The sequence below is a fragment of the Phaenicophaeus curvirostris genome, unplaced genomic scaffold (assembly GCF_032191515.1).
Source record: "Phaenicophaeus curvirostris isolate KB17595 unplaced genomic scaffold, BPBGC_Pcur_1.0 scaffold_67, whole genome shotgun sequence".
Lineage (NCBI taxonomy): Eukaryota > Metazoa > Chordata > Aves > Cuculiformes > Cuculidae > Phaenicophaeus > Phaenicophaeus curvirostris.
In genome coordinates, this window is record NW_027206689.1 from 138,894 (window position 1) to 145,443 (window position 6,550).

A 6,550-nucleotide genomic window follows, 5' to 3' on the forward strand; every position below is an offset into this window, starting at 1 on the left:
CCGTCACATTCAGCCACGTCTTATGCGTAATCATGAGGCTAAAACTCAAGTCCAATAAAGCTGTCTTAGAGAAACTAAAAAAGACAGCAGACATAAGAGGAAAGGCTGTGTATCCCCGCACTCCCCCCGGCCCCATGCGGCACCCTGGGCAGGGACAGGAGGGTTTCAGGGGGACGGGAGGGACACGGGGCGCTGTCCCTCTCCCAGTCCCAGCCTGCATCCCATTGGCCGCAGCCCGCGGGAGGGCAGCGTGCTGCTGTGTCTGTGGTGCGTGTAAGCATGTACGAGGCATAAACATAACAAGCACATGGTATGTGTGGTGTGAGTGACATGTTGCTTGTGTGTGCAAGGCATGTGTGTGTCATGTGGATGGGGTGGTTGTGGCATGAGCCTGGCATGTGCACAGCGTGTGCATGGGCGCAGTGGCGTACGCAAGGCTTGTGCATGGCGTATGCATAGGGTGAGCATAGCATGAGCCTAGAATGCGTATGGCGTGTGCATGGGGCACTCACCTTTGCCTCGAAGCAGAGCCCTGCCTTCAGGTCTCACGGCCCTTTCTTCTCCTTCACAAAACCAGGATCGGGAATCAGGTTTCAGTCACCTCCCATGACAGAACCCCCCGGCCGTGTGCAACTTCTCCCCAGAGAAGCGGTTCCCTTGCTGGCCCACAACAGAAGGACGCTCGCGACGTCTGTTCTCATCCGTTTCAGCAGTGGAAACTCCTTTGTTAACCAGGCATCAGTGTTTCTCCCCACTTTGAGTCTAGCTGTCCGCTTGCCTCGCTCTGGTTTTCTCAGCCTTGCAGCCCATCCTCTGCCTGCTCTAGAGGGGAAGAGAAAGCGGAGGTCGGCTTTCACACGGCTCCGAGGAGACACACCGCCCGCAGGACACTCTTTACGTAAGCGCGTCACCCATCTCCCATGTGCCCCCTCCCTGCACGAAGGGTGTCTTTGGCACAACAATCCACAGGCAGCAGCAGGGGTTACTGCAGTCAGGGAATCCCCAAACTTCCCTTTCTATGGGACCTGGGAGCATACGGAGCCTTCTGCGTTCGCTTGAAGGATGAGATCTGCCCAATTCGAGCAGAGAGAGGCAAAAGAAGCCACTTCAGCTGCAGACACCCTCATGCTAAGGAGGCCCCCGGTGCTGCCGGCTCTCGTGTGGCGAGGACGGCCAACACCGCGTCACCTTTCCACCCCTAGAGCTGGACCCTCTGGCTTAGCAAGCAGATCGGCGGTCTCAGCACACGTCCTCTGCACTGGAAAAATTCAGACCCACGGGACGACCCCACAACAGCTTCCAGCTGCAGATCCCAACAGCGAAGCTACCCGCTTAGTTACACCACCATCCGTCTCCACGCCAAGTGAACATGAACCTTCCACCCTTGCGGGGCCCTGAGGTGCCTCTGCAGGCTCGTCAGGGATCCAACCGCCTTCTGAACAGCGTCGGACGGCCTGCGCGCATTCTGCTCGGCCATCGCCTTCCCCGGGGCTTTCACCCAACAGCCGTGACGCAACATCAACTCGTGCGTAAGCGCACACGTACACACGTGCAAAGGAACGCTAAAGGGCAACAACACGAGGCCTCGCTCGGCAACAATGCCATGAAGATGGTCCCACAGCCCTTTCGTTTAGCCAGCGGAGAGCAGATAAAGTTCATCCTCCTCCTCCCCCCGTGCCGTGCCAGCTCACTCACCGTTACTCCTCACGACGGGATGGAAGGTGGAAGAATATCGGGCTTTGAAAAAGCAGGGAAGTTCTGCGAGACTTTTGCCAGGTTTTCTGCAGTAAGGACATTCTCCAGACTGGCTTTTTGGGCTGTGAGGAGAGAGAGACGTGCACGATCCGTTAAGGAATTTTTAACGCCACCTCGGAATACCATCACGATGCTAACAGAGTCATTTGTCCAGTTACAGGTGACAATCGGAGCATAAGTAAGAAAACAGAAAAAGCCCCCCACCCCCACGCACGATGAACAACGATGTGGTCAACGACAGGACCACGCCACTGGCACAGAAGCCGGGCCAATACACCGAGCCCTCATCCACAGAGAAACAAACGGAGGAGGCAGAAGCTGCTTCCCGAACCAGGAGTCAGCATCACAAACGTCACCCTCACTCAGAGCTGCAAAGCGGACGTTTCTCCTCTCACCTGAATGGCAACGGCTTCCGTTTCACCCGTGGGCGCCCTCCTCTTCTTCCGCTGCGAGTGTATGAGAGAGATGGGAAGGCTCCACAGCGCTCTGCAAAGATGAGGGACCTCTAAGAGGTGCGTCTGCATTTCCCCAAGGTACTTGAGGTACCTTAACTCTACAGTTACCGTTAAAAACGCAACAACTCCCCTTCCGTACCACTGTTATGGGGCATAGTTTAACACAAACACTAAAAAGAAGTCTAAAAAGATGCTAAGCCTCAAAATAGATGAGAAGCCTAAACAGGTATTCTGTGTAACTGGAAACAGAGAAACGTCTGAACCAAGAGGATCTGCAGCAAGTGTAACGGATGTTGCACCATTATAAACCCTGTGACACGGAAGGGTTTTAAATGCAAAGAAGCCTGGTTGTAGAAGAGAATCAAAGAAGCGACCTCCCTCCTGGTACTCTCTACACTAACAACATAAAAGCGCTTTCCAAAGCTCCCCTTCTCCTCCTTTCCCTCTTCGTGTGTGTGCAGCGTGCTTGCAGTGTGGCTGGCATATCATCTTCATGGTATGTGCTAGCATGTCCATGACATGTGTATGGTATGTACACAGCCCGTACATAACATACACAGGGAGAGTGTGGCATGCGTGGCATGTTGCCTGCATGTGGAAGGCGTGTGCGTGACATGTGCTTGACTGTTGTGGCATGAGCCTGGAATGTGCATGGAAGCAGTGGCCTGTGTGTGGAGTGTGTGGCATGTACACAACACATGCATGGCATGCGTGGCATGTTGCCTGCGTGTGCAATACATGCGTGTGGTATGTGGTATGCTGCTTGTGTGTGCAAGGTGTGTGCATGGCGTGTGCCTGGCTGGTGTGTGGCATGCCACTTGCATGTTCGAAGCATGTGCATGGGGTGGTTGTGGCGCTAGCCTGGCACATGCATGGTGTGTGCATGGGGGCAGCACGATGTGCATGGGGGGTGAATTGCATGTGTGGGGCGTGGGCCTGGCATGTGTGTGCCATGTTCATGCTGCGTGGCGTGCACAGGGTCGGCTGGCGAAGCCCCTGCCACCCTAGTATTGTTGTCTTGATCCAGCGTTCACTAAACGCGATGCCGTCACATGCTAACCCAAAGTGGAGAATGCTTCGGCTCGCGCCGTCAACACGATCAACAGTGATTAAGAAAGAGTAATGAGTCCCGAGGAAGCCACATACCCAAATCCTGCTGGCTTGGAGGGCACCAGCACGTCGCTTCTTCCTCTCTCCCTGAGGAGGCGTCGGGATCCCACAGGAGCTCTCTCATCATCAATACTTCTGTCAGATTGTCTCTGCTGACAAAGCAAAAAGAATCATAGAATCATAGAATCCATAGGTTGGAAAGGACCCACTGGATCATTGAGTCCAACCATTCCCATCAACCACTAAACGATGCCCCTCAGCACCTCATCCACCCGTCCTTTAAACACCTCCAGGGAAGGTGACTCAACCCCCGCCCTGGGCAGCCTCTGCCAGGGACCAATGACCCTTTCCGTGTAATATTTTATCCTGATGTTCAGCCGGAACTTCCCCTGGTGGAGCTTGAGGCCATTCCCTCTCATCCTGTCCCCTGTCACTTGGGAGAAGAGCCCAGCTCCCTCCTCTCCACAATCTCCCTTCAGGTAGTTGTAGAGAGCAATAAGGTCTCCCCTCAGCCTCCTCTTCTCCAGGCTAAACAACCTCAGCTTAGTGTCATCCACAAACTTGCTAAAGGTGCACTCAACCCCTTCATCCAGGTCATTGATAAAGACATTGAACAGGGCTGGACCCAGCACTGAGCCCTGGGGAACCCCACTTGTCTCTGGCCTCCAGCTGGAGTTAACTCTATTTCCCACCACTCTCTGGGCCTGGCCATCCAACCAGTTTTCCACCCAGGAGAGTGTGCGCCTCTCTGGGCCAGAGGTGACAGTTTCTCAAGCAGAATTCTGTGAGAAAGTGTGTCAAAGGCTTTACTGAAGTCCAGGAAGACCCCATCCACAGCCTTTCTCTCATCCAGCAGCCGAGTCACTTTGTCATAGAAGGCGATCAGGTTAGTTTGGCAAGACCTGCCTTTCATGAACCCGTGTTGACTGGGCCTGATCACCCAGTTTTCTTGCATGTGCTTCATGATAGCACTCAAGATCACCTGTTCCGTGACTTTTCCCAGCACTGAGGTCAGACTGACAAGGCCAGGAGTTCCCTGGATCCTCCCTGCAACCCTTCCTGTAGATGGGCACAACATCAGCCTCCAGTCCAGTGGAACTGCCCCAGTCAGCCAGGACGGCTGGAAGATGATGGAAAGGGGTTTGGCCAGCACATCCACGGCTCCTTTAATACTCTTGGGTGGATCCCATCTGGCCCCATAGACCTGTGGTGTATAGCTGGGCAAGCAAGGCTCTGACCACCTCCTCTTGGATCATGGGAGCCTCTTTCTGCTCCTTTAATTCCTGGGTTTGTACACAGAAGGAACAACCTTCCTTACTATTAAAGACTGAGGCAAAGAAGGCATTAAGTACCTCAGCCTTGCCCTCGTCCCCTGTCACTGTTGTCCCTTCTGCACCCAATAGGAACTGAACACTCTCCCTAGTCCTCCTTTTATTGTTAATGTATTTATAGAAAGATTTTCTGTTATCTTTCACAGACTTAGCCAATTTGATTTCTAGTTGGGCCTAAGCCCCCCTCGTTTTCCCTCTGCATGATCTCACTTCCTCCCTGTAGTCCACCCAAGATGCCTGTCCCTTCTTCCAAAGCTCACAGACCCTCCTCTTTTTTTTGATGTCTCTCAAGTCTCCCTATCAACTATCTCGCTAGTCAACCAAGCTGGTTTTCTCCCCTGCCGGCTCCTTTTCTGGAGCATGGCGATGGCTTGCTGCTAAGCTGCTAGGATTTCCTTTTTGAAGAGCTCCCAGCCCCCTGAAGAGTCGAAAGTCTGCCCTCTGGAAGTTTAATGTGACTGTTGTGCTAATCTCCCTCTTCACCTCACCTAGAACTGAAAACCCCATCATCTCGTGATCGCTTTGTCCCAGGTGTCCTCCTACCACATCCCCCACAGGCCTTCTCTGTTCATAAACAGCGGGTCCACGAGGGCACCTTCCCCTGTCAGTTCACTCACCAGCTGTGCGAGGAAGTTGCCTCCCACGCACTCCAGGAACCTCCTAGACTGCTTTCTCTCCGCTGTATTGTACTTCCAGCAGATATCTGGAAGATTGAAGTCTCCCACGAGGACCAGAGGGAGCAATCTTGAGACTATCCCCAGTTGTTTATAGAAGAGCTCATCAGCTGCTTCTTCTCGGCTGGCTGGTCTGTAACAGACTCCATCACAACATCAGCCTTCTTGTGGGCTCCCCTGATTTCAACCCACGGGCACTCAGTCCCCTCCTCCCCATAATCCAGTATCGAAGCAAAAGGAACGAGGTGTTAGGGCAAAATACTCCAAGTAACCGTGGTTGAAATGAACCCCCCCTGCCCCTGCAGCTCTCGCCACCGCGCACGACACCCCAAAAACGTGACACCCCCCCCGCTCTCTCTAGACCGACAACACAAAAGTGCTTTCCAAACCTCCCTTTCTGCTCCTTCCCCTCTTCCCCTCCTCCCCACCTCCCCACCTCCTTCTCTCCCCCCTTCTCCTCCCATTGTGCCCCATACTCCCCCCCTGCTTTCCCCCTCTCTCCCCTCCTTCCCTTCCCCCGCTCCCTCCTCCCACTCCCGAGCGGGGATCTCCCCTGCGGGGCTGCACGCCGAGCGCAGACGCAGCCCCGAAGGCCCCGACCGCCCCTGAGCCCGAGCTGGCCCCGGGAGGGCCGCGGCTCACAGACAGCGAGCCCGGAGCGGCACAGAGCGCTCTCCCGCGCCTCTCCGGGCGCCTCTGACTCACCCGAGCCCGGCCCCGTTCGAGCCGTTCATGAGCTGGGGGGGACACGGGGGCCCTGGGGGCGCTGTCCCTCTCCCAGCCCCAGCCCGCACCCCGTTGGCCTCAGTGACGGCGGGTGGAAGGGCAGCGGAGAGCAGAGCCGAGCCGTCCCGAACGGCGCCGCGCGGCTGCAAGCCGCTCTTTGCCTCTCTCCCCGCCCTGCCCCTCCCGGCTCGCCTGCCCCTGTGGGCCGTCCCGTTCCCCCACCCCGGGCTGCAGTACCGCTCCGTGGCCACGGCGCGGCAGCACTGAGTCCCCGCCCCATTCATCCCGAGCGCAGGGATTCCGGCCAATGGGAGTGCTCGCTGCAGGGCCCGCCCTACAACCGCTCTACGGGCGTTGATTGGCTGGCGGTGTCTGAGCGGAGGATCCACTGCGCATGCGTGCCATACGACGTGGTGGTGCCTATAATGTAGCAACTGCGCATGCGTACCGTACAACATGGCGACACCTACAATGTAGCCAATGCGCATGCGTAGTGTAC

General features: G+C 55.8%; 1 long non-coding RNA gene across 1 annotated transcript; it reads right to left on the reverse strand.

Annotated features, from left to right (window-relative positions):
• Positions 1–777: 777 nt before the first annotated feature.
• On the reverse strand, positions 778–4,413 carry LOC138734150 (uncharacterized). Its single transcript, XR_011339530.1, has 4 exons — positions 4,303–4,413; positions 3,357–3,472; positions 1,696–1,817; positions 778–822 (listed from the first exon to the last, which is right to left on the reverse strand). It is a non-coding gene; the product is annotated as an uncharacterized lncRNA (long non-coding RNA).
• Positions 4,414–6,550: the final 2,137 nt, after the last annotated feature.